Raw genomic sequence first — 25,762 nt, 5'->3', positions numbered from 1 at the left:
TAACCTCGGGTGTGGCTCGGACCATTCAACCTCGTTAGTGAGGCCTAGCTGGCCGCCGACACCTTGGCACACCATCACGCACCTTCGTAAGGAGAATAAATTGTAAAAAGTAATACATCAAAGAGAGAGAGAGAGTTTCAACGAGAGAAAGAACCACATTCGGCACGTAAAAGTCCGCAGCAGGAGCGCGCGTAGGCCGCCACGCGTGCCGTTGTTGGCGTACATGACGCCCGCTTGCCAGCCGTGCGCCAGCCGGCTAAGGTCCTGCCCACAACCCACTCTAATAAGGCCGCAGCTCGTTGTCTTCTCCACAAAGCAAACAATGTGTCACGTGACCCCATCATCCGTGGCGCGACCATAGCGTGACTACAAGGATCGGCCCACGATCGGCTCCAGTAACACACTTTTCACCCGGTTCACCCTGGCGATTGAAAGGTTCCGGCGATACCTTCCCCGAGCAAGATGATCGATGGGCATTGGAAGGCTGTGCGCGACAACCCGACACGTAATTTATAGTTCCGGCCAGGGTTGGATAGTTTTGCACGTGGAATAGAGGAACGTTTCTAGCAATTAATAGCGCGCCTAGCCCAAGCGAGACGATGGCTCCTTTTTTGCCTACAAATATTCTGAGCAAATACAGTAACAGGACCCCCGTGCCCTTACCGGGAACCAGGCCCATTAGGAAGTGCCAGCCACACGAAGAAGCGCGGAATCTGTGTGGCCGCATCTTCTAAGGCAACGATGTGTCACAACCTGCCTGCCTGCCTAGCTGGCTGCCCCCGGGCCGCCCGTTCGTTCTTGCGTTGGGATCTTATTTACATAATTTTACGGCAAACCTCCGTTTTATCTCGCAACATCGGCCACTTATCGGCCCATAAATCATCGTCGCAATCTCGGCTCGGCTCAGCAAAACCCTCACCGAGCCGCGTATAATTTATGCTACCGAAAGGGTCACATAAAAAAAATAAACATTGTCTCGGATCGCGGGAGACCACCGGGGCCGGGGCAGCAGCAGCAGACCCGAGCAGAATGGGGGAGCATTCTTTCCAAACGCGAGAAAAAGCGAAACGACTCCTTGCGTCCGTCGTCTTCGTCGTGAGCCGGATTAGTAGCGGTAGGAGCAAATCCGGCCCCGGTGGGTGTGCCGCCGCGGGCCGAAGAATCAAACGTAAGGTCAAGCAATTAGCCGCGCCAAACCCGCGGCTCACTCGGGGATGTAGTGACCCCCCGAGAGCGCTCACACAGGCTACAGTGTTTCTTCTGCGCGAGGTGTACCTGTAGAACTGGGTCGCACTAATAACTCTCCGGCCAATAAATCAACCCAAAGATGGCTCCGTTCAGATAACGGCAGGCTGGCTGCGGTTGCACCGCTCCGTTACACCGTTTTGGGGTGATAACCTGCCCCGGATGGGTGAGGGGAGAGAGAGAGAGAGAAAGAGCGCACGCGATGGAGCGGAAATGGCAATGGCACGGAAGAAGAAATGGGGCACCAGCGACCGGGACGAGGGCTCTCGCTGTGCGCGCGCGGATAATGCGCGAATCACGCTCAGGGAACGGGGAAAGCCCCAGCGATTGGCGGGGACCGGAAGGGCCAAAAGGGCGAAAGCGCGTGGAGCACCGACACCGGGGCAACCGGAAGACAGCGAAGCGCAGCGCAGCGCAAGTCGATGTCATTTGTCGCTGGAATCGCCACTGCAACCTACTGTAGGCTCGTTGCGTCTTGACAAGTTTGTAGTGGATGTGTTTGGCCGCTCGGGAGCCGCGCGATGCTGTGTGTCTGTCATCGGGGAGTGCCTCGCCCGAGTGCTGCCTGCTACTTGTTGGAGCTTGTTTACGTAGAGGCCATCGTACAACTGTCACCCCAGCCAAAGTGCGGCTACCTGCGCCACCGCTCGACGAGGATACCAACGATGATATTGTAGAGTAGCCCGGCTTTAATTGGCTGGCCAGAGTGCACATCATCCAGGGCGGACAACTCCCGGGGGATGGGGCCGTTGCAAGAAGAGGATTAGCATCACGCTGGCAAAGCATGCTGGTAATTAAGTTGAAGCTCCACCACGAAGAAGCGTGCTCCGCGAGAGCCGGAATCGGATAAAAAGCTCCAGAGGGCCTCTCCCTGCTCGCCCGTCAACTAGAGTGCTGAGTAGGCGCTGCGATGGAGCAGAGGGTAGACAGATAGAGCCACCCAAAGCAGGCCCTCTGTGGGGCTGTCTGTCGGTCCCAGCAACAACAACAGAACGAGGTGTGACTGAACAAACATGTTTTGTGGTGAATGAATTCTCCGATTGCACCCGGGTCCCGGGAAGGGATTCGCTGCTTCTCGAATCTCCATCCCGGTGACCCTCTTGTACAGGGTCATCCATTTGCAAATAAAACTTGTACATTGTCATTATGCGTGAAGCACAAATCGATTAGATGGCCGCCTCGGGATCGTATGGCAACAGTCGATTCTGATAAGATATTAACTTGGCGAATGTTATTTTTCAAATCACAAGACAAAAGTTGAGTTGAACAAATTGTTATCAACTGGCTCTATAATTTCTAATAATTGTCTAACAATAATCTAATAATCTATGTTTTTCTGTTGCAAAAAGATTCATTTTCTTAAATGGCAGGATGACCCTGTAGTTGTTGCAAAAAACAGACCCAATGAAGGAGTGGCCCGAGACATGGAGTAACACGACCTGCCCTCCCTTGCTCCGACCAACTAAACGGTAGCCCTTGAGTCGGACATTTCCGGAACACGCCCGCGATCGGCAATGTTTGAGACGAGCTGCCCCACAATATCAAAACAACGGATTCGGTGGGGACAATATTTTGGAATCGGGACATTTTGCATGGCGATTACCATTTCTCGGGCTTGGCAAAAAACCCCGTGGGAAGTGATAACCAGTGATGGTCAGAGAAGAGTGCGCCGGCCATTTTATCGCCAGCAGTTAATCGCTTCATTTACGGAGAGCATACAATAAATCACCGCACCGGCCTGTCCTCGTCATCGCCTCACGCGTGTCCCGGGGGCCTCTCTCGCTCACACCATTAGGGGCACGAGAACCTAATGAAGGCGCGGCCCGCACGGCCAACGCACGGCAATCCTGGGTGGTACCCACGTTCCTTCATCCCCTCTCTGGAGGGCGCACCGCGCGTCGGTGACAGCAATGACTTGAGCTTTAAGAATTTATGCATTTCAACCGAGCCGAGAGGTCCCGGTCGCCATAATACTGGTGGGGCTGGTGTCCTGTTGGCCGCCGCCTGCCAGCCACGACAAGTGTGTGGGACTGACCGCGCGGTGCAACGGCCTAGGGACCACGCCATACTTTACTGCCACTGCACTCTCCCTGGTAACTGGCAGTTTCTGTTTCAATTTATTCCACTTTGGCATTTCTATTAGAGTGCGCCACACACGCGCTCTGCGGCTGGCAGGTGGTGAACCCGATTGACTCCGATGCGCAGCACATTTGCCTCCAAAATGTGCCCGTTTAGCGAGCATTTAGCCCACTCGCTGTTCATGTTAAACAAGTTATTCCTTCATGTTTTGTATTCCCCTTATGAGTGATGTTAGGTTCAGTGAATGAAGCTAAAAGTGGTTCAAAATGTGTTAAATGTTAAATGTTAACCGCCATGCCGAGCGAAACTGTTATTTTGTGACGTGAGGTTGGCCTTTGCTCATGGTGACTACATTTCTAATCTCATTCTCGTCAGTTTCTCATCAACAAATTGTCGATCCAAGCATGCTTTGTTGGCACGTCGTCCGCATTGAAGCGGAAGCAATTGACGTATTGGAATCAGCGCATTCGTTTTATTAGGATACATCGTAGAATTATACATAAATTAAGGCGTTCATAAATAAATAAAATTCGCGCGGTACGAACGTCGGGCCCCATCACATATTCGGAAGGCGATTTGGGCTTTTCAGAAAGTCCAGATTCCTGGCTGAAGCGTTTGTGAAAAAATGTTGGCCAATTCGTTACGGTATGTCAATTTCCATCAAGTGCGGGTTTAGGAAATCAATTAATTATTACCATCATAAACTAGTCTGTGGAGGTGCCCCAATGTCAACGTGGGGTCTGCGAGCGTGCCTCAAAATACTGTCAACTGTCAAAAACACATGTAAATGTTAAAACCTGAAACAAATTAATTATTGTTGATTAACATTGTGAAAAAAAATCCTATCAAGTGCCCAAAACATAGACATAAATTATTGGGATGATTCACCCACTTGCAGTGACTTTTCATCAAAACAAACAAAACGATTGAGCAACAAACCCAAAATGGCACAAAATGGCATAGCGGACTGGGCACGACATTTGATCGGCTCCCCGATAGTAACCTTCCAGGAAGTATAGTTTGAGTTTTATGACGACGTTAAAAGGAGTGTTTCCAAAGTTGGCCTTTTCACTAGCTGATCGGCATCCCAACGTAACAGGGCTCTACTCTGCTGTTCCACTTTTCCGATGGCCCCACCCTCCAGAGGGGGAGATCGAGAGAGGACCCATCATTTTTACATCCTTTCCCGATCTCGGGGGGGGGGGGATACGCTGTGTGGGATGATGACGTTGATGGTGTCAGATAGTAATTGGTGCCCACCCACCCACCACGGGCTGTTAGCGATTTTACGACGCACTCAAACTCGAGGAAGCAAAGGGTTCGGTGTGCTGTGGCCCATGCATATTTTAACTGGCGTGCCGAAGAAAGAATAACTTCGGCACAGAACTGTGTCAGGTCCGCTCAAATGGTCCGAAAAATGATGCCATGCCAAGGAATAGAAATTCTTCTCGAACCCATTCCAATAGCCAATCCGAGATTGGTGAATGGCGAGACAGAGAGAGAGAGATGCAACTTTTCCTTCCGCACGCCGCGAGAGTGAAATCTGTTTGGGAAAATCTCACCAGCTTTGCACTGCCAATTGGCACTGCCCGGCCACGATTTTCACGGCGCGCCCGAAATTGGGCCAGCGAAAATAGTGCTAAATCGCTTGCCATTATTTATTTATTTTATCTATCGCACTGTATTATGCGCCACACAGCTCTGGGGCTGGAGACCTTTTGATTGGTTGGCTCGACTTGCGCTCTGCTCTAATGTTTTTTTCCGTCTTATTTTTAGCTCCCCGGAGCAGATAGATTTCAACGTGGCGATTGTTGGTTGGTGGTGTGTCACCACCACTCGCGGCTTTCGCCGTTTCCTTCGCGCGACTTCGTCCGACTTCATAACCGCCACATCTCCGGAGAGGAACGACAAGAAGGCGTCGTTGTTGGCCCGTTACCATGGAGATTTAAATAAAGATCTAATGCAAACGCTCCGCATGAAGACACCCCGAACAAAGTGCTCGGCTGGCACTTTTCGCGATCGCCTTATGAAAGGAGCTTGATCGCCTGCGTCGCCAACGGGGAAAAGAAAACACGACGGCTACACACATACGATCTAAACGAAACTAAAACAAGGGCCAACCGACGCGAAATGCAAATGCACACCCCGGTGTCAGGGGTTCAGACGATCGCCCTTCCGAAGGAGTGTGGAGAGTGTATGCTAAGCTGGCCGCCGGTTGAATGATGTGTGCCAAACACGGGCCCCCACCAGAGGTACCCTGGGTGAAAATTATGATGTTTGCATATTTTTGTTTTATGCTGCCACTCCACGCCGTGGCCCTGCACTTGGTCTCACCTTTCTCTCACCTACGGCTGAGCTCAAATGTCGCGACGCTAATCATCGGACATCGGGCGCAACGGGCACAACTTCATTCAGCAGTGCAGCCGGATCGCAGCATATATGCTCTCTGGCTTCCTCGCTGGAGGTGCGGAACGGGGCGGGATCCACTTGCGAAGTGACCCGCGAAGCCCATTCTCAGCCTGGGGACACAACCTGACACAACACTCCCACGGAGAGACGGAACGACTGTCACTTCTGATGAAGATATTGTCGACCGGCTAGATGTTGGACCAGTCTCTGGGAAAATTTGGACCTTTTCGGATACGCCACACATGGGAGTCCAGTAAGGACCAAGAATTGGAAATGAACTCTGTAAACGGTGCGACGGTGAGATTTCTGCCACTCCTTATCAGTATGAGGCAATCTGACGTCTGTCTGGCCGCATTCGGCACACCCTGGCTCTCTGGTGCAAAATTTAATTTAACAACATTCCGACCCCATCGAAACCGAGTCAATCTCCGGTCACGGATCGGCAAGTTGAAATGTTCGAACGTCTACAGGTGCCGTGTGTCCGCCAAGCGCAGCGAAGGTCAGCAAGCAGGGTGGTTCATAAAATCCTGCTCCAATCACCAGAACACCGCAGTCGCAACTTTATCGTCCAGATTCGTGAATTATGTCCCCGGACCCACCGGCATCATTAGAAACAGAACGACCGATCGGTTCGGTTCTCGCTCGAAGCGTCTTCCAGTGCGCTGGTCACCACCATAAACGGTTCCTCGTAGTAACCCTCCGGTGGCGCTAATAAGCAACGGTGATCGCCGCCGTCCACCACAAACGATATCTAACGATCGCGATCGTCGATTGGATCTCCGTCGTTTCTTGGTTTCGATTTGTGCAGCTTCAGGGGCGACTGCGCGTCGTGGCTGCCGAACTGGACGACCTATGGCTTTGCACGATTCGGTAGCCTACGGCGTTGGTTAGGTTTAATTGCTCCGGCTGGGTGCCCCAGTGCAGTGCGGCAATTACCACCAACCAGCAGCAGCAGCAGCAGCACCAGGCACTAGGAGGTCGGCAAGTTGTGGATTTACTTTTTCATGCAATTAATTTGTGCCTTTTGCGCACAAACACACATTCATTCTGAACGGGAACTTGCAGCCAGCTGCATTGCCACTCGGGGGTTTTTTGCTTCTCGGAGCCGTTTCGCCTTCAACTCCTTGCGGGAAGATGAATTGCGAAAGTCAAATACAAAGTGAGCGACCAGAATTTTTAAAACTCAGTTCAAAAACTCCGTGTTTAATCGGATTTACTCGCCCATCAATCTACAATGCACTGCTGTGGCTGAAGTTATTAAAAAAAGGCTCCAGAACAGATCAAATGATGCGGGCTCGCGTTCGTGATGAACCGAGAGCGCGGGCCAACGGATCAATTTAAGCGGAAGAGCTCAGGTTCGAGAGTGTGTTGCGCAACCTTTCGGGGTTAATATTTAATTTAACACTTCCCCGAGGCTCGAGCTTCCCCTCGGGAACCCCGGGACTCGGAGGTTCTGACGCGCGATGATATCGTGATACCCGCGATCGGTGGATAAGCAATTTGTGGTCGCGAGTCGCGTACGACCCCCGCGATTGCTTTATGGCACATATTAGACGGCAAGTGCTGTGTGCGCGTGCGCCAGCCTTCCTGCGGTTCGCTCGGTCCGTTGGGCAATAAATTGTGTTTACTCGGCTCGGTTTGATTTAAAAGTAGCAACGTCGTCGCGACGGAATTCGAGGAACGCCGGGGGCTGAATTCCACTGAGCCCAGGCCCCGGGTCCCACAGGGGACAGAGTAGTGCAAGGCGGGCACGACACGAGTATTAGTCAGAGCGAGCGTGTCAATCGACACAAGGCGGGTTCGAACCGATGTGACTGATTGGTGGTTCTGTTTTTCTCACAGCCAGCCACAGGCTGACTGGAGGAGTTATGGAATTAATTTTCAATCGCCAGCAGAATTAGCACTCGCTGGTGGCCTATCAAACGGATGACATGCTAATGCGCTGAGAGTAGCATTATTAGCATAAGCCGTTAGCATCATTAACGAGAACTGCGCCTCTAACCAGTTGGGCTACAGTTTTCCAGGTGACGCTCCGGGGTTGAAAATTCAACACCCAATTAGGTGCCTGGCGGTGTGCTGATATCTGGCGGCCCATTAATAGAGCTCGGCTGGGCGTGAAGTGCCGACTGTTGTGACACCGAACGGCTTGGTTACAGCTTAACACGATCGCGCATCTTTAAGACGCCATCAGCGATGCCGATTCCCTTTCCTCGTTAGATTGTGTACAATCGTTGCTGATCTCAATAAATCTTTCCACCAACGAGGGGTTCGCAACCAACCGAGACTACTTACTTCGGGACCGAATCTTTACGATCGTCAGAGCGGTTCGACTTAGGGACGAAATTCGGTGCTGACGAAAGTAAGTAAAATTAAAGGTACGAAAAGAACGCAACGCAAAACACGAACGAAGCCATTAGAAAAGGAGAAGGACCGGTTCACATCTCGTTCCATGATCGTGTTCTAGCGCCCCCCCCTCGAACAGGGACCACCACCGTCGGCCACAGGGAAACGTGAATTTGTGCCCAGATTCTGTTGACACCGTCTGTAATGCTTCGTGCCGCGAAAATAAATATCAAGTTCCGCGATCGAGACACATCATCTTCGCGGTGTATCATTTCATAATCGTGCGGGAAAATAAAATCCGGAGAGAAATGAGTTACCGAGGATCGTTGGAAAATTTAAATAATCGTTTTCATAATTCTATAATACTTCTAGGAGTGACAAGTCGAATCCTCGAGTGACCGTGTGGCGCCAAGATTCGCACGCAGCCCATGGCAGTTGAGGGACGGTTACTCTGCGCGATCGGTGGCCTCCGTCCAATCGACCGTACCATCAGAGTGTGCGATAATGGGCCTGCCTGATGATAGTTACCCCGGGGCTCTTCAGCATAGCTTCCTATCTCCACTTCAGTCTCCAGTTCTTGGCCACAGTATGCCTGGCGGCAGCCAGTTCCTGGGGACCGACTGGCAAGTGCGCGTTCCCGCGTGTGTCTGTGTGTTTATCGTCGCACTGCCACCACGTTGCCATTTTAGTAATTAATTTAAAGCTTGTAGGATTAGTTTAATGCCTTTCAGGTCGGGCTTTAGTTCTTTTGCCGCCCCGTGGTCCACCCAAAACGCGTCTCGTACCGCAAAGACGCTAAAAAGCAGCCCGCAGCCGGTCAGCCAGCGAGCCTGCCAGGGTCAACGAACTGCCTCTGGTCCGGTGGATATGTAACCACGGAACGTGTTCACGTGAGAGAGGGCACAGTCCAAGAATCCCTCTGACAGGCTCTGGGGCTCGATCCGATAGCATCCTGAACGGGCTCTGATCGCCTTTAAATTAGACAATTTTGAGGTGTGGCCACGGGCTCCTTAATCCTGTTCGCAGCGGTCGCCAGTGACTGCCTGACACGGTCCTGTCAACGACGTCATGTTGTGGATCGGTGTTCCGGTTCGGACCAATCATTAACCCGCCCATCGAACGGCCGATCGATGATGACGGTCTTGCACCGGTTGGTGGTTAAAATTCAATTTCACCCATCAAGAGGAAACGTTAAATTTAAATAATTGATAACACTTTTCTGTTTTGCACTTCATGGCCGCTGCGGACATGTAAAATGCGGTGCTTTAATGATGAGAAACCACTCGCCGGCGTTAGCTTGATAACCGTCATTACAAATTAAGATGACCCTTTCGCCGTTCTCAACCGATTATTCGTGGGTACCACAGCGTTTGCAGATCTGGTTTTCGGAACATGTTCTCAGAATTATCCCTGCTGGGTAGCGGGCGAAGTATTGCGATATGAGTGAGCGACATAAAAGAGGAACTTAAATCAATCAATCGAAGGCAGGAACTCGAACTCGATTGAGCCGACAGGCGGGAATTCGCGATGGACGCGACGTGATGCGAATGACAAATCGGAGAGTAAATGTCGATCGGTTCGACAAAAAAAACAAAGGTTAAGCTTCTTGCCGTTGTTGTACACGTCCAACATACCCGGTCCGCTGCCCGATGTTGCACAACATCTAAGGGCGAATATCATGTTTCTCATGTTCCTGTGCTTTTTTCCACCTTTGCCACACTGAACGATGCGGATCGTTCTTACTCTCGTTTGCCCGGCTGGGAATAATGATGTATACGCGCGCCGCGTCGGCAATTGTGAGGCGATCGGGGCACTAATCGTCGTGTCAGCATTGATCATTTACCGACATGGTAAAGAAAACCCCGGGCCGGGACGGTACCGGGTCGATGCGGGCTCAGTCGAGCCCGCAGCATCGCATATCTTCTGCTTCTTCTCCATGCGATCATTTTGGGCAGTTGAGGGTTGTGAATTGATTGCCAGCGATTACGGTAATTGAGCGTCAATTACGGCGCTGGAGGAAGGCTCTTGGTGTGTGCGTCGTCTTGGCCGCGGGAGATTTTGAGTGCTGGGGACCAACCACCAGACACATTACGCGACGGTGGCCGTGTTTCACGAAAACAACGCTGTGAGGACACAAGTAAAAGTGAGTTTAACATTTGTTTGAGCTATTGATTTGCTTTCAGAATGTAATCTAAAAATGCGTTCCATGATTAACGCCGTAACAAGCTGAGTCATAACTTACATGACGGAAGATCGGCCGAGGTCCGGAAAGGCCTGCGTGATCGTGTTGTCCGCGATCGTCCATTGAACGTACGTCGCGCAATGATTCGCTTCAGTGCGCTTTGAAGCGCGCGCGAGTTATGATTTATTTTTTCATTCCTATGGCGGCAGTGTCATGCGACGACATTTTTATGGCGCTTTACGTCGCCATGAACTCGCCCCGTCACCGTCGCCGCCCGTCACGGTGACGAAGGCTTCGCTTTTATTGCCCTATTGTTTTGTTTTGTGCTGAATATTTCCATACGGTGGAGAATGCTAATGTGTGGGACCGAATCTGCACGCGGGCAACAATACAGCACACCACACAACCACCGCGCCCTCGGCCATCGGCTCGGCTCAATTCACAATTCCCCGGGCAGTAGAATAATGTGGCGTGTACGCCGGGGCAGAACGCAGACTTAATCTTCGTCGGCGCGCTGGTGATCCCTTATTGAAGAAGGGGGGCCCACAGAAGGTGCCCTAAGAATAGGAGGAACGTCGTCGCTCGGAACCGGGACCTAGAGAAAAACGTAGTCGAGCCGAGAGGGGGGTTCGTCGCTGCTATCGGGCCGTTGAAATCTTTCGTTTGTAGTTTACTTTTCCATTTTTGGTCTCGCGGAAGGAATCCACGAAGGTGATGTGTTATTCATCATCATCATCATCGTCACCACCACCACCACCACCAGCATCGTTAGAATCCTTTCTTTCCGGCGGCGGCGTCGACGGCCGTGTCGGCACCGTAAGCCTCGCGAACGACACTTTTAATCGAAATCAGCGCAAAAGGGGTCCTCGTCGGGCGGCAAAGTGGCGGGATCGCGGGCATCCAGAGATAAACATTTCCTGATAACCGGGCGGGCGCAAACATTGTTGCCCCCGAGCGTCGTCGTGTCGCTTTTTATGACCAGTCGGTGGTCGGTTCATGAATTGGCCAACGTTTTTCCGCCAACGAGTCGGAGGGATGCGCTTAATTGATATTACAACCCGCACTAAGCCACAACAGAGCGGTGGCCTAGGAAAAAGCGCAATCTGTCAGGGATTGAACAATTGCATGGAACATGACAGTGGCCTCCGTGGCCGGCCGTCGATAAGTATATTAGCGATGTTCAAACTAAGAATGGCCACACGCAGAAAGCAATCAAGATCATGTCTCGTGTTTTGTCTCACGGCAAACGACGCCTGGAATGTGTTACTTAGAATGTAACACCGGCCCGGGGAAATATGAGCAATCGTCCAGTTAACCTTTCGCAACCTCTCGCCGGTGTGTCGGTGTCCTTGATTACATCCGGGCCAGCAGTTGGTGACATTTTGAAGACACTCGGAACTCAGATTCAAGTGCAGCGAAACGTAACACACCTGCAGCAACAGTGGCCAACGCAAATCGAGTCTCGCCCCGGACGACCTGCCAAGAACGCAAGGACAAACAACTTTCACGCATCGTATGTGGCCTATCTCTGGCCCCCGATCCCGATCCGACCGCGTCGCTATGGTCAGCCGGTGTCGGCGCACGATGTCCACAGCACAGCAACCGGGAGGAAAGCGTTCTGAAAGCGACACCATCGGGCGAGCGCGATCCGCGGGCCCGGTACCGTTAGGAATGTGTGCAATTATGTGACGCCGCGCGTGTTCCGTGGGAATCGTCGCGAGAGGTGACTTCAAGGGCAAGGACACCACCTGTGGTCTGTGTGGTGAGATGTGCCGATGAAATTAAATTGCCTTGCCAACAATTGGCCCATTAATCGAATCCAAGCCGCTTTCGCGCATTTTAATTCACTCTTCTTTAACACATCCTATTGGGTCACCAATGTGGGCAAAAGTTGTTTTCTGTGCGCCCGCTGGTCGCTTTAACTTTGTATTTTATTGAATAAACCGTACACTGAGCAGATGAGAACGTGTAAACTGTTTGTATTCTCAGTGGATCTGCACGACTCACACGGCTCGTTGCAAAATGTCCGCAGGTCCGCCTATCCCATACAAGTTTCCCACTGTGCGTCTCTGCACCGTCTGTCACCGTTGATCGACCAAGGTTCATATATGGCAGGTGAGTCTCTAAAAATGCATTCAACTTCAACGATCCTCACCTAAGACAGCGCCTGCACTCCTTCATAAGGGGATTATTTTTGTCCCACAAAAAAACCCGAAAAAGAATAAAGAGCCCTCGAGGATGTCGCTCCTTTGACTGAAGTGGATCCGCCTGCGGCTTGTTTTCGGCCCGCCGATTTGAAAACTATAATTTTGCGATCCCAATATCTACCACACAAGTGCGAGGTGTTCCGCAAGTCACTGCTGCCGCCTCCATAACGTAAGCAGGCTCACGGTTTCGGTTTTTTGCTGGAACATTTCAATGTCACAATACGGGAGATAATTGAAGCCTCATGCACACAGGACGCACGGGTGATCCCCAACGCCTGAGCCATTTTTATGGTTTATTGTGTGAACAATGCGAACACGACGACGGTCCCTGTCCAGAACGGATTGGGACCGCGGTTTTGAGGCTCGTGTTTGGGCATCCGCCGCTGCAGGCATTCAATCATTGACGCAGACTCACGCAACACGAAGCACCGCGAGATTGTAACAAGTTAATGAAGACGGCAAAAAACCCGGCATCCGCCGGCCGGCAAATAAATCACCAATAAAAAGCGTGAAAATCGATCTTCTTTCATTGAAGAGTAACCCCACTCAGCGAGGGCTCTTTTTTGTGGGCACCCCCAGACCCATCGGGGTCAGTCAGTCAGTGTCAAATTGGAGAGCCAGCCATCCAGGACGTGGGTTTCGCTCTCTGTGTGGCGGCACCGAAACGGCGGGGATGATTGATTTTCGGTTAAATTATACAACCATTATCATGGTGCATTGGGGATCTTATGCATTGGTTCGGAAACCAGTTCCTTGTCATGTTCCCTGCGATCGATGTGTATCGATCCGCACACAGCACCGGGGGGTGCTCATCATATACCGGTATTCAACCTTGCCCGCGGTAGCAGTCTGCCAACTTCCTTCTTCGACCCCCTTGGAACTCTGAGCCAAGGGCAATTGATCAGCCGCAAAGCCCCCGCGGGGGGCCACAGCAGCAAGGACGGTATTTTATTAACATCAGCCAACCTTTAGGAGCACCGTTCGTAAGGACCGCACGGAGCAGGTTTCGAAGATCTCAACCCCGGGATCTGAGGTTGTAAACTTAATGGCACCGCAAAATGGAAACGACAATTAGGCCGGCCGCTATCGATCTCGATAACTGACGGACGCCGCTGGACGGACCCGATCGCTGGCCGGAAACATCAATTGGCTATGCAAATTTTACGAGCACATCGCGACGAGCCGCGAGCTGAACGGCAGGATAAAGGGTCGTCCGAAGGTTCCTTGCGGTCACTGCTAATCAGCAGGGCAAGTTCTACACTAATCGCCCAACACAGTGAAGTATGTGTCAAAAGTATGATAGATGGTAAAGTGCCAAAAGATCGTCGATCGCGGGTGATCATTACACACCGCCGGCGGCGGCCATCTGCCATCGAAATGGAGCGAACCCATTTTTCAAACTCCAACCAGAAACTTCCGTCCGCAAAAATAGACCTTTCTCCAAGTCAGCACGCCGCCGCCGGACCTCCAGTAATCCGTTGCGTGTGTGATTAGTGAACGATTAGCCGCCGCCGGAGAGAGTGCCCGAGGTGGGAATAAATTTGCCATAAATTATGCGGACCCGAACATGGCCGATGGGGGCCGCCCTAAACATCTTTTCCTCTCCCCCCAAAAGTCTCAAATTAACACATTCCTCTGAGCGCCCCCCTTGGGGTCAAGTTCGCTAGGAGCCCTCTCCGTGGGACCCTCAAGGGACACTTAATAGGTATCCTGACCCCCGCCAGGCGGGATGTGAAACAATAAATCATTACAATTAGTGTGGCCGGACACCCAAATACGCAAAACGCGAATGTGGCAGCCCTCTCGATTTCGGGACACGCGCAAAACCGCGCTCCGAGATCTGGACACCCTTCACAGGGTCCGGAGCATATCGGGACGATCTTTGCGAGCGAAGTTTGACAGCGATAAATGGTTTCATGTTTCGTGCGACCGTCACGCTCCGGCCACCGGGGGGGTGGACGCCGGAAGAGCACCCCGCCCGGTGAGGATTGTCCTGGAGTCCCTTTGGAGCCGGTTCGCTTGTCGGAGCGTACATTTTGCTCCTGGATCGTGAAGGTGCTCTTGGTGCCACCGCCGATCCAAACGAAGATCGATCGTGGCCCGAGGGAACCGAAATTTTTATTGGGTAGCAGCAGCACAAGCAGCGGCACTAAGTAACGGCGCAATAAAAACACGCACATGAGGAGCCAAAATTCCCTGCACGGAGTCCCAATGTTCGTCAGAAGATCGCGTCGCCGACAACGACAGTTCAATCCGCCCGCCGTTAGGTCAGAGCTCCCAGATTTTGGGGGTTTCGAGGGCCCTATCTCTCTCGCTCTCTTTTATGATCGATGCCGCCCTATTGGGTCGGCAGCGGGTGGGGCGATCGAATGTCCCCGCGGATCGGCAAACACATTCGCACCGAAGCAGGAGCCCGGTCCGATGAATTATGCATAAGCCTGCGAGACGGCGGAAACAGAACGGATTCGGACAAATAGCTTTGACGCAAACGAAGGAGCGAGAGAGACACTTACGCCCCAAGGTACGGAGATGGTTGCCCCGCCGTACTTAAAGCGGTTCTTTGGAGGAGCATTTTTTGTTTCATTCTTGGCGCAAGAATTCGACGCGCAATGCGGTTTTGGGAATGTTTCTTCGAAGGTAAACGGAAAAAATTACATTCGGAATAAATATCGGTTCATCAATAACAAGACTCGACTTCAAGTTTGGGGCAAAGGAAACCGTTTACGGAGTTGATTAATGGACACTGTAGGAGAGCGCGCAAGTGTTTAGCTCGAGTTTTGGTTTAATATTATTCTCTCGAATGATATCGAAAAAAAAATTGTTAGTTTATTTCAATTACCCAAATTAATCGTTCGATTTAAAGAGCAAATTAAAGAGCCTCACAACCAACGAGGAATTATTATTTTTCCAAAGCCCATGACATTCAAACGAGCCGAAACATTTTAGAAACAATGGCCCATTAAACATGTCAATGCAAATCGGATTATCGAGAAGCAGCTATTTGTTCCGTGGAAGAACAACTCACCGGCTTTGGGGTCCTGGCAACCCTGTGTCTTTGCATTAAATCGTCCACCTTATTTGACGTATTTTCCAAAAGTTTGCCACTAACACAAATTGCAGTACCTTTCCCTTTATCTTCACCTTTAATAGTACCCTTGATAGAATCTATTTAACCAGGAGTACGATCAACGTACGCGGCAGCTCCCTAGCCAATTGCACACGACACAAAAAAACTGATCAAATCGTCTGCCCGCTGTCCACAAAGAATCTTCTCTGCTGGACTAAAGACCAAATACATTTGGAAATCTTAGAACATAAACAATGGCATTGACGAAAGAGCAAACTCAACCAAACAACACTACCATGGATTCCTAACCATTAAATCAGACCCATTCTATCCATTAAAAAGAATGCTCTCCAGATTACGCATCGGGCACCGGGCACACAACATACGAAACAATATACCAACAGTTCTCTCCAATAACCCAGATAATATCGGAATTATAATACAATATCTTAAAGAAACCAACCTATATCATACGACATGAATCACCAAGCCAATACATCAATAAATCCACTAAAAGAGATGATGAAGCTAAATGCTAAAAACCCCTCTGCACTAAGAACAGCAACGTTGTGACACAAGAGACATAAACGGATGTCAGGGGATTCCCGGATTGGACGGTTTAAGGTGCTCTTTGTTACTTTTTCCTGTTATCATATGTCACCTAGCCTAGCGCCCCTCTCGAACGCAACAAGACAGCGGACCGTGGACTCCGGAAGAAGCCGAAACAGCGAGCGGGGCTCGTTAATGGAGAGCGAAAGTGTGCCTTCAGCTGCGCCTCGCCCGCGGCCGGGAAACGCAGAAAGTGGCCTGAGAATCCCTCACAGACCGGAGACCCGTGCGGCCGGCCATTGTTGTTCGGCCAAAACACGAAACATACGCCACACCACCCGTCCACTCGAAGTCGAATTAAGTCGTTGAGGTTAACGTTTCCTTCCTCCCATGGACCGCCCGCCCGGCCGGTTCCGGGCACCAACCGGGACTCATTAGCCAGACCGCCGCCAGCCAGGCTTCGATTCGCCGTCCGCTGCGTGCATTAGAGAAGCAATAGACGGCGGGCTCTGCTGCCGCCGCCGCCGGCAGGCAACACAATGGCCACAATACACCACCTCTCGCGCCGCCACCACCACCCGGTTCAGCCCAGATACATAATTTGGTTCGCAAAACGGTTGCCCCAAACAGACGACTTCAACGGGCGCGCGATCGCTAACCCAATAGAGACCCCTTCGGTGCTACCCCTCGGTATGACCCCTTTTCTTCACCCCCCCATCTTCAGTTGCCGTCGGAGTCAATCGGAGTTTTTTTTTCCGTTCGCCCGTCCGCGTTCCGTCGGACGATTTGCTTACTTTCGTCTCGGATCACCAACAGCCGCCCGTTGTTTGCGGGGCCGGAAAAATTCGAACCAATTTTCCCGGGCCCGTCCGCGTGATTTTCGTGCGGCCAGCAAAGGCGGGGAGTCGTGGTGGGACCTCAATTGTGCCGTAGTTTAAATGGGTGTTTGTTTTTACTTTTCATGCCCACCGCGCCATCGCCATCCCCGGCCTCCGGGGTGTGCGGCGGGGATACAATTTCACTCTCTCAGTCTTTTCTGGTTGGTTCTCACCGCACTTCGGGGTTCGTCACTTTCCGCGAGGTGGGGCGCGAGATGAAAACGAAAATAAATCCACTACGGTCCCCCTGAAAAGAAAAAAAGAAACAACTCGCGGAACCGCCGCTTATTGTTGCTTCGTTCCGGCAGTAAAAAAAAATATAACTCTCGAGAATGGTGGCCCCGAAAGGCGCAAGAAATTGGACACTTTCTGTGGACAATCGGAGTTTGTTTGTTTGCGGCGTCGGCGGCCGCGTCTGGCGTTTTGTGTATTGGGATGTTGGGCCTTTTTGGCGGTCGGCTGGGCGATTCTAAGAAAAGCCGGACACCGCCACCGACCAAGGGTTTGCAAGCGGAACGTTAAATGGTGGTCCAACATTGAAGCCGTGCCCGCTTGAACGCGTTTTGGGTGACAAGACAAAAAAACAAGGACCACCAAGTTAATGTCGGTAGGGCACGGGAGCGCGAACTGCGGGGCAAAATAAGTTGAGGGTTGGTTTTCACTGTGGCAGATATCCGGGACTGATCTTTAGGGTAACCCGCGATATCCGATCGACGATCGGATCTCGGCCAGAATTGTGTGCTTCCAGAGGTATTTGGATAAAAAATTAGACTATCAATAATAATCTACATACATAAAAAGGAATGTGAATCGATACTGTGGCAAATCAGGATTAAGCAGTAAATTATACAACAGAATGTCTTAACTCCCTTGATTTACCAGGACTGGCTCTAGATATTTCAAAGTTGAAGGTTCGAACTATCACTATTCTTTTGAGCAATATTATTCCGCTGAGATTTAGTCAATGGTACTCGGAATAGCATAAAAAATTAATGAACAACATCATCGATGCCACCATTTTACATAGAAAGTATAAAGAGGAAGATGTACTATTAGCCCGAATTTTCATATTACAGCGGGATGTGCACTTTGAAATTAAACGAGGGCAGTTTCCCATGCGACTCGCTTCTAAGATGACAATTGTAACAAGTATTTGCATTCATGTTCAATGGAACCAACAGAATATTTCCGAATCGACATCCAAAATTTTACCAAATTAAAACCAAATTAAAATTGAGTTTCAAAGTTTAAAAAATCCCTTGAATAGCAACGAGAGCTAAAGACCGCCTCTAGGACTGCAAACCAACCGAAATTGAAAGAGAAAACACTTTGAGAAGTGAAGCAACGTTCGCACAATAACGACTAGGGAACGATTTAAGAACAAAACAAACAAAATTTTTAATTAAAATAGGTCAATAAACAATAGAAAACAACACATGTCGCAACAAACAGTTAAAGTAACTGAAAAGATCAATCGCTAAACAGTATGCCAATGTCACCTCCCAATGACTCTGGAGACGACAAGTTGTCGTGCAAGAATCGTCCATCATCGTTGTCGTCGTCTGTGCGCTTAGGATCGCTCAATGGACTTAGGACCGGATATGGACTTCAATATTTATCGGACTTTTTTTACGGAAGTCGAAACAAAATGGTTGAACAAGTTGGGGGTCGTAAGTTTTCTGGATTTGAGAACATTGAACTGTGAAAAACTGTGACACGAGATTTTCCATTCTGTTTGATCCTCTCATCTAACATGAGATCCTCTGCTTGTGATAACCTTGACAATCTTCTGAAATAATTTGAGCCGACGTAAAAGCAACTTCGGACGAAAATTTTCTCCAATTGTTGGACATCTGTTTTGAAGCGTTAATAGAAAAAAAATCCTGTTTCGCGCATTATTCTGGTGAGACGCAGGCTAAAGGCGAGCCATGCATGTCAACATCTTAATAAAATGCTCAATGAAACGGCGGCACGCCCCAAAGACGTTAGTTATGCGATTTTATTCCTCGCCGCGCGCGAACGACGCAAGATCACGCGGATCACGGATTATCCTTGTTTTGGAGCGGTCAACGACGGTCGTGTGCCGCAATTAGCTCTAACGAAAATCCGTCCACCGGTCAACTGGCGGTGACAGAGCGGGACAAAAAACCTTTGACCCAAACACTGCCCATCGTCAGAGCTCCTTCTAGCAGTAACAGCAGCCGCCGCCGTGATTTATGGCCGGTGGCCGCATCTTTCTCAGGCGTGTTTATTGCCGTTGGCCAGTTTACCTTGCCGATACCGATCCTTGCCCGATGTCTTTGACACCGAGGCACCGAAAAGAAGGACACACACTCTCGACTTTACACTGTCGTTGCCCATCAGTTGCCATTTTAAGAGCTCAACACCGGGCCGGGCATGGAATTTAAATTGCTGCCGCAACCCAAAAGGCGAAGAAGCTGTGCGTGCCACGGGCAGAACACATCTCAGAATATGATCTCAGTTGGGCCCCGTGGTGATGGCCCCTGTGACAAAAGTAAGCTCTCATCACACTCATTTTGAGCGATCCTAAGCGCACAGACGACGACAACGATGATGGACGATTCTTGCACGACAACTTGTCGTCTCCAGAGTCATTGGGAGGTGACATTGGCATACGGAAGATTCGAGAGATTAGCTGGCTGGCGGCAAATTGGCAGGTTTCACTTTCGAGCCCATCTTTGGTCGGACGACAAAAAGGTTCATAAATTCAACGGACGGACGGTGCACGGACTACGGAATCAAGCTCATCAGCAGGGATGCGCAAGGATCTCCGGATCGCGATCTTGGAACGAGTTCCGTGCTTAGACTTTACATTTTGTGTATGAGTCATGGGTTGGTGTTGTTCTTGAGTTATTCCGGAGCCAAGAACGCTACGGGAATGGAGCATCAGGACCGTACCGGTCATTGCTCCAGAAGCCGTCGTTGGAGCTGTTTAGCTAAAGTCTGATGGAACGTTTGAGTGGATAATTTCACGTCAGAGTCTCGAGTTCCATCCGGGGACTTAATTATTGCCTTATTAATTGGGGAACCAATGGGGATGCCGCCAGACCAAAATCCGCACCAAACATTCACCCGTTTTGGGTGCATCGGCTTCTCTTGCACGACGTGTAGGTTTTCTCAGCCCCAAATACGACAATTCTTCATATTAAATTAACCACTGAGGTACAAACGAGCTTCAAAGAAATGAAATTTTCAAATTTCGTACAGTTTGAGTAGAAGACCCACCGTTTCGGATTTCCCAATTTTTTGCAAGCGTTTCATTTCGTCAATTTCAAGTAATAAGTAACGTAGTAACGTAAGTCAAGTAATCGATAGTTAAAACTCCGAACACTTGATGGATCACCCTATATTTAAAGTGGGACTGGAATCCGGGGTACGTTACAGACATTTAGAGGAAATTAGTGGACCACAGCGGTGTTAGGTTGGGTCGGAAATGAAAAGCAGCGTCGGAGTGACGCAGTTTCGTAATGGACTAACTGTACGCCCTCCACACACCGAAACCGGCATTCCCTACACACTTCACATGACCCGGGAGAGACCGAGAAGTGAAGTTTTGGGAAATTAAAAATAAATTAACATAGTTACTGGTGTGGCTTCCTTTGGTGCCGCTTACAGATTTTGGACTGGAATCTTTGGGCCACACACCAAAGAGAAGCATCCGTCTGCCCCATGAGAAAGCCGGTCGGCTCCAGCGTTTAACCTTCCACACGGTCGGGTCGAAAAAGTCAAATGATAAATCATTTCTGGATCAAAGCGCCTCTAATTGAAAATTCACGACGCAACCCTGGGCCGCAGCAGCGTTCACCGTTTTGTTGATTGATTAGCTTCACCGAAGGGAGACACAGACGTCGGGGGAGGCTCAACGGATCTCCGGCGTTTGCCAAAAAAACCCAAAGTAGAAAGCCATAAAAGAGTTGTCAAAATGTGTCCCGGTGATCATCAATTATTCCGCCGCCACACACGGGCGAGGCGCGTGCTCCTTTCACGGGGATCACGGACGATCGTGTGCAGCAGCAGCGGCCCACGAGAGATTGATGATCACCACCACCAATTCGAAGCACAAACCGGGAAACGTGAAATTGCAAATGGCACGCGGATCCGATGGCGGGCGAGGCCTTCACTCTTATCGGCAAACGGATCGGTGCTGCCGATTTGGACCGATTCCGGCGCTCATATTAGCATAAAACCGCGTTCGTTATGTTGTTGACCGGTTGGCAGCGCAAGCGAAAAATGGGAAACATTAGGTCCCATGAAATTCTGGTTACCGTAATTAATAAGGCTCCGGCAGGCCGCGAATCCATCGCTTCGTTGGCCACTTCCGTCCGTCTAACTTCTGCGCGCCACTGCACTTCGTTCCGGTCCGTGGTTGGCGCCTTCGTGGGCATCCCCCATTTTCTTCGTCTTGGCGGCTGCTGAGTTGTGACCATTTTTTTGCACTCCGAAGCGGTCGAGAGACCAAACTGCGGGCAGGAACTGCAATAACGGCGGTGCGAATAGGAGGTCAAGTGAAAGTGAATCTCTTAAAAGAGCCATTTTTTTATGTCTCGCGCTCCTCTGGCGATCGCGGCTTCCATTTGGCGTCGTCGTTGTTCTTTTTTATTGGCGCCAACCAACCACCGCGTTCGGTAATCGTCTCGGTATCGGTTTAAGCCTGGCATAGTCTGTTCGTCGGGCCATTCATTCCAGTAAGCTGGACAAGGGCATTTCAGAGAAAGAAATTTAAATTTTGACTACTTCAACTTTGACTACTTTAACTTGATCGGTGGTCAACGATCACTGAGCATTTGGTCCACATTTTATATTAAAATTTTCGTTTGTTCAAAATGCTATGATCAACCTCATTCTCATTCACCAACCTGATTGCTATTCAATATATTAAAGTTGGGAACAAATAAATCCGATATTTTCTCGTTAGATGGCTGTAGTGATCGGTATATCGTACAGAATTAATAAGCGTAAACAATTAATTAATTAGCGTATTTAAAGATTATGTTCGTTGCCAATATGATGAAGGTGAAGCAGCACAAACGGTGGCCAAAACAACAACAATGAAGGTTCCCCTGGGTTGAAAAGTTGTTTGGACTTGAAAGAACTCATTCACTATGAGTTGCTTCCGTATGGCTAAACACTAAATTCAAATCTCCATTGTCTCCATTATCCAATCCAATCTCCATTGTCAACAACTGGACCGTTTGAAGCTTGCGAATTACCAAAAACGGCCAGCCAATTGGCCAAGAGGTGTTGTATTCCATCCAGGACAGCGCAACGCCACACAAATCTGTAGCGAATTGCCAGAAACTTCGTTGGGATTTAAAAACAGTTGAGACCCTTAAAATGGTTACAAATTACACAACAAAACGTGTGCATATTTAACCAATCTCGGACATGTCGAAACATTTTCAATCAAGTTTGAAAATTCACGCAAATGTAATGAATTCCTTTTTCCTCAACTTAATGTTTAATCGAGCAAAAACATTTCACAACACAATATGTTCCTTACACAAGCGATCACCACTGCCCTAATTATGGTTAAGCTTATTGTTAATCATCTTTTAATGGCAGGCGCAGCTACTAGCCACACTCGATTTACCGTTGACCTCCATTCAGTTAACCTGCTCGATATGTAGAGTATTAAACTTTACTGACTCACATTGTAGTTTAGATGTAAAAATTTTCCAAAAAAGGTTAGACAAATAAGAAAGTCTCGCCATTATGATCATTGTGGTTCGTCATGATGTCCCCGCATCATTAAGATCCGGATCCCGGGGTCCGGAACGAAAAGTGGATCGAGAGCCAATCCGGAAGAAAGTGCCGACGGCGTTGGCGGCAATCATTTGCCTTAACGACCACCAGCCAACCACACGCGTTACACAACAACGGCGCTGTGCGGTTTCGTTTCGCGTGCTCCTTGCCGGCCGGCCAATTTTTGTCGCGACCGACCGACCGACCGACCGGTTCATGATAATGCGACTCACGATGACGATTTCATTTCCGCTATGCCTCTGAGACGGCGCATAACCTGGCGGAGGCGGCACCGATCTTCGCCCGAAGCTGCCGCCGTAATCGCCGACGGGGCGTGACATCATATGCCGGTGGTTTTGGGCCGGAAGGAGGCACCTTCTTTGTGTGGCCGAGCATCAAGATATGGCAAAATTTTACTCACAAATTATCCCATCACGAGTTCGCTTACCTGAAATGGAACAGAAACAAAAAATGGGCCTTGATTAGTGTCGGGCTGGTAGAGGTTTTCGCGATCATTTCAATTTCAAAGCTTAACTAGAACCTACAAACTAAACTACTATCACATTGTGGATTGAGTTCGTGAAATAATTAACATCAACCCTAAACGGTAATGTAAGGAAAACCCCCCCAAGAACACAAAGATTTGTTTTACAACCTTACCCATCAGGAAGAGACAAATATTGCGCCAAACACATTTGCGACACCTTGCGAAGCGCCAGAAATGGCGTTGGGCGATGCTGATAAGCATTAGGAAACAAACCCGGTCGTCGCGAATAGTGCTAATTAAGAACCACCCTGTGTCGGCGGCTTGATGCCTGCCGCCTGCGAAAAGGGCACGGGAGCTTCGCCGCCGTCGCCGCCGCCGGGTGAATCATAAAGAATTCGCCCGAAACCCGACGCGGCATGGCTCTGCTCAGGTGCGGCCATTTTGCGGCCACAGAGAGGCTCATTAGAGTGTGACAACACCCGAAAACGGCCCGCCACAAATTAGCACATTACGCGCACGGAGGAAAATAGGCATAAACGCCACCGCGGAACACAATGGACAATGGAAGCTAGTGGGGGGACCCAGACGCTAGTGGAAGTCCGGGATTGTGATTCACGTGACGATACACCGACACGTCAGCCACCACCCCGCCCAGGGGATCACGCAGTGATTTGCGAAGTATCGGCGCCGGCACGATTGGGTGGGTCAATAAAATGGAACAAAATATTGATTTGGCCCGGCTCTGTTTTGACGTTTTGCATAATTCCTTTGTTTTTGTTTAGTTCGGGGGGCAGTCGAGCTGAAACGGGGACACCTCGGCGTCGCGCTCCTTTTTGCTATTCTAAAAAACCATCAAAAAAAAATGTGGACCACAAGAAGCGACTGTGTTCTGGAGTTCCACGGCGGCCCACGGATTTGCATTTTAAACCGATGCTCGATGATGCTCGCGCGACACGCAGCCAGCATATAAATCGTTTAATTAGAGACCCTAGAGGGCGGCGCCTAGGAACTGTTGGGCCGGGGTTTTGAGCTTTCCGTAGCATTGAAGTCACCGACGGGGTGGCCGGCGAATCGTAACGCTTGTCGGCATGATTCTGAAGGGTTACAACGCCAACCAACAATGAGCAGGCAATGTAACGCAAACATCACGCAGACCACAGGCCAGTTGAAGGTGGTTGAAAAGAAAATTTCGTTCACATCAAATTTTGCGACCGACCGCCAAACGGTTGACGGCCTTGCCCGGTAATGAAGCCGATATGTAAATTGGGGTGGTTGACGAAGGTTCAAGTCTGCTCGGTGGCCCCCAGATGCTGGTATCGACCGCAACAGAATGTAAATGAACCCCTCTTGGCTGGGGTTGTATGTTAATGTTGGCCACCGGTTTAAGCGCCCAAAAAACAAGAGGCTGGGTGGCATCATTAACACCGGGGTGCGCCTGCGAAATGTATGCAATGCAGCGCATATATTTTTAGTTCGGAAATTTGCGTGAAAAGAAATGCTCTGCTCGTCATCGTTTTGGCCCGGTGGGGCCTCAGTTGGAGCATAACCGTCACACGCAGCTCTGACCCAATTATTGTTCGCTTTACTTTTACCACTCTCGACGAATCGTTAGGAGAAATCGCTTAAATCGCAAGTCACCGGATTTACCAACATTGCGGTGGCGGTCACCGCAACAAGCGGCAATGGAACACGAAACGCGGGACGCCAAAAAAAAGGGGAAACAGAAAATCATGTTTAACGCTCCACTATTTCTTGGATCCATATTTACCCCTGAAGAAAGTGCACCGAGGAATAGCGTAAATCGGCAGAGGAACGAGAGCAAAGAGCCGGCGCCAGCACCAATAATTCCAATCGACCGCCGCGTGACAGAGTGACGATTTTCTAAAACAAAAGAAAAAGGCTTTCATACTGTTATGCTTTGCCGGTCCTCGCGGTTCTGGTGGTTTTGATTTATGCTGCCTGAGTCTTGGCGCCAGTGATCGGAGAAGTTGCCTGGTACCGAAGACGGCGCACGAGTTCTCCATTGTTTTGAGGTACCAACTGGAGCATTGTTAGTTACGGATTTGAAAGTAACGGTTCTGTTGACTCTATTTTATGTCGTGTTACTTTTTCCATCCAAAACAAGCTGAAAAAATGTTCGTTTCAAGCGCTTCCAGTTTGCGGTTTACTGTTTAACAGTAAAAGGACAATATTTTTTAGCATATCAACGTTGGGCTTTGAACGGTGACAGCAGTCCCGTTCGTCTACATCCTCGGATTCAGGTGTTCACCTCAACAAATACACCCCATCCCATCACTTTGTAAAGACTAATGAATGCCGAAAAGATACTTTACGTGGCAAGACATTGAAAAACATTGATTGAATAGGAAAACTAATCCATAACTAAGATTTATTTAGAAACATTAAAGTGTTTGGAGAGATAATCGAGAAGATGAAAGCGAATGAGAAAGCGACAAACATGATGTGTTACATCAAATTCAAAAACAAACCCCACAACTCAACTGACGGAATGGATCTTGTACTGGGCCGGCTTCTTGGCTGCTTCGACATTCC

General features: G+C 49.8%; 1 protein-coding gene across 1 annotated transcript in view; it reads right to left on the bottom strand.

The window, feature by feature from the left end:
• The window catches only part of LOC131211303 (CCR4-NOT transcription complex subunit 6-like), a 93,671-nt gene that overhangs the window by 5,600 nt on the left and 62,309 nt on the right, over positions 1-25,762 (bottom strand). The window lies entirely within an intron of this gene.

Source organism: Anopheles bellator, chromosome 2 (assembly GCF_943735745.2).
Source record: "Anopheles bellator chromosome 2, idAnoBellAS_SP24_06.2, whole genome shotgun sequence".
Lineage (NCBI taxonomy): Eukaryota > Metazoa > Arthropoda > Insecta > Diptera > Culicidae > Anopheles > Anopheles bellator.
The sequence above is the reverse complement of the archived record's forward strand: the minus strand, read 5'-3'. Positions and strand labels throughout refer to the sequence as shown.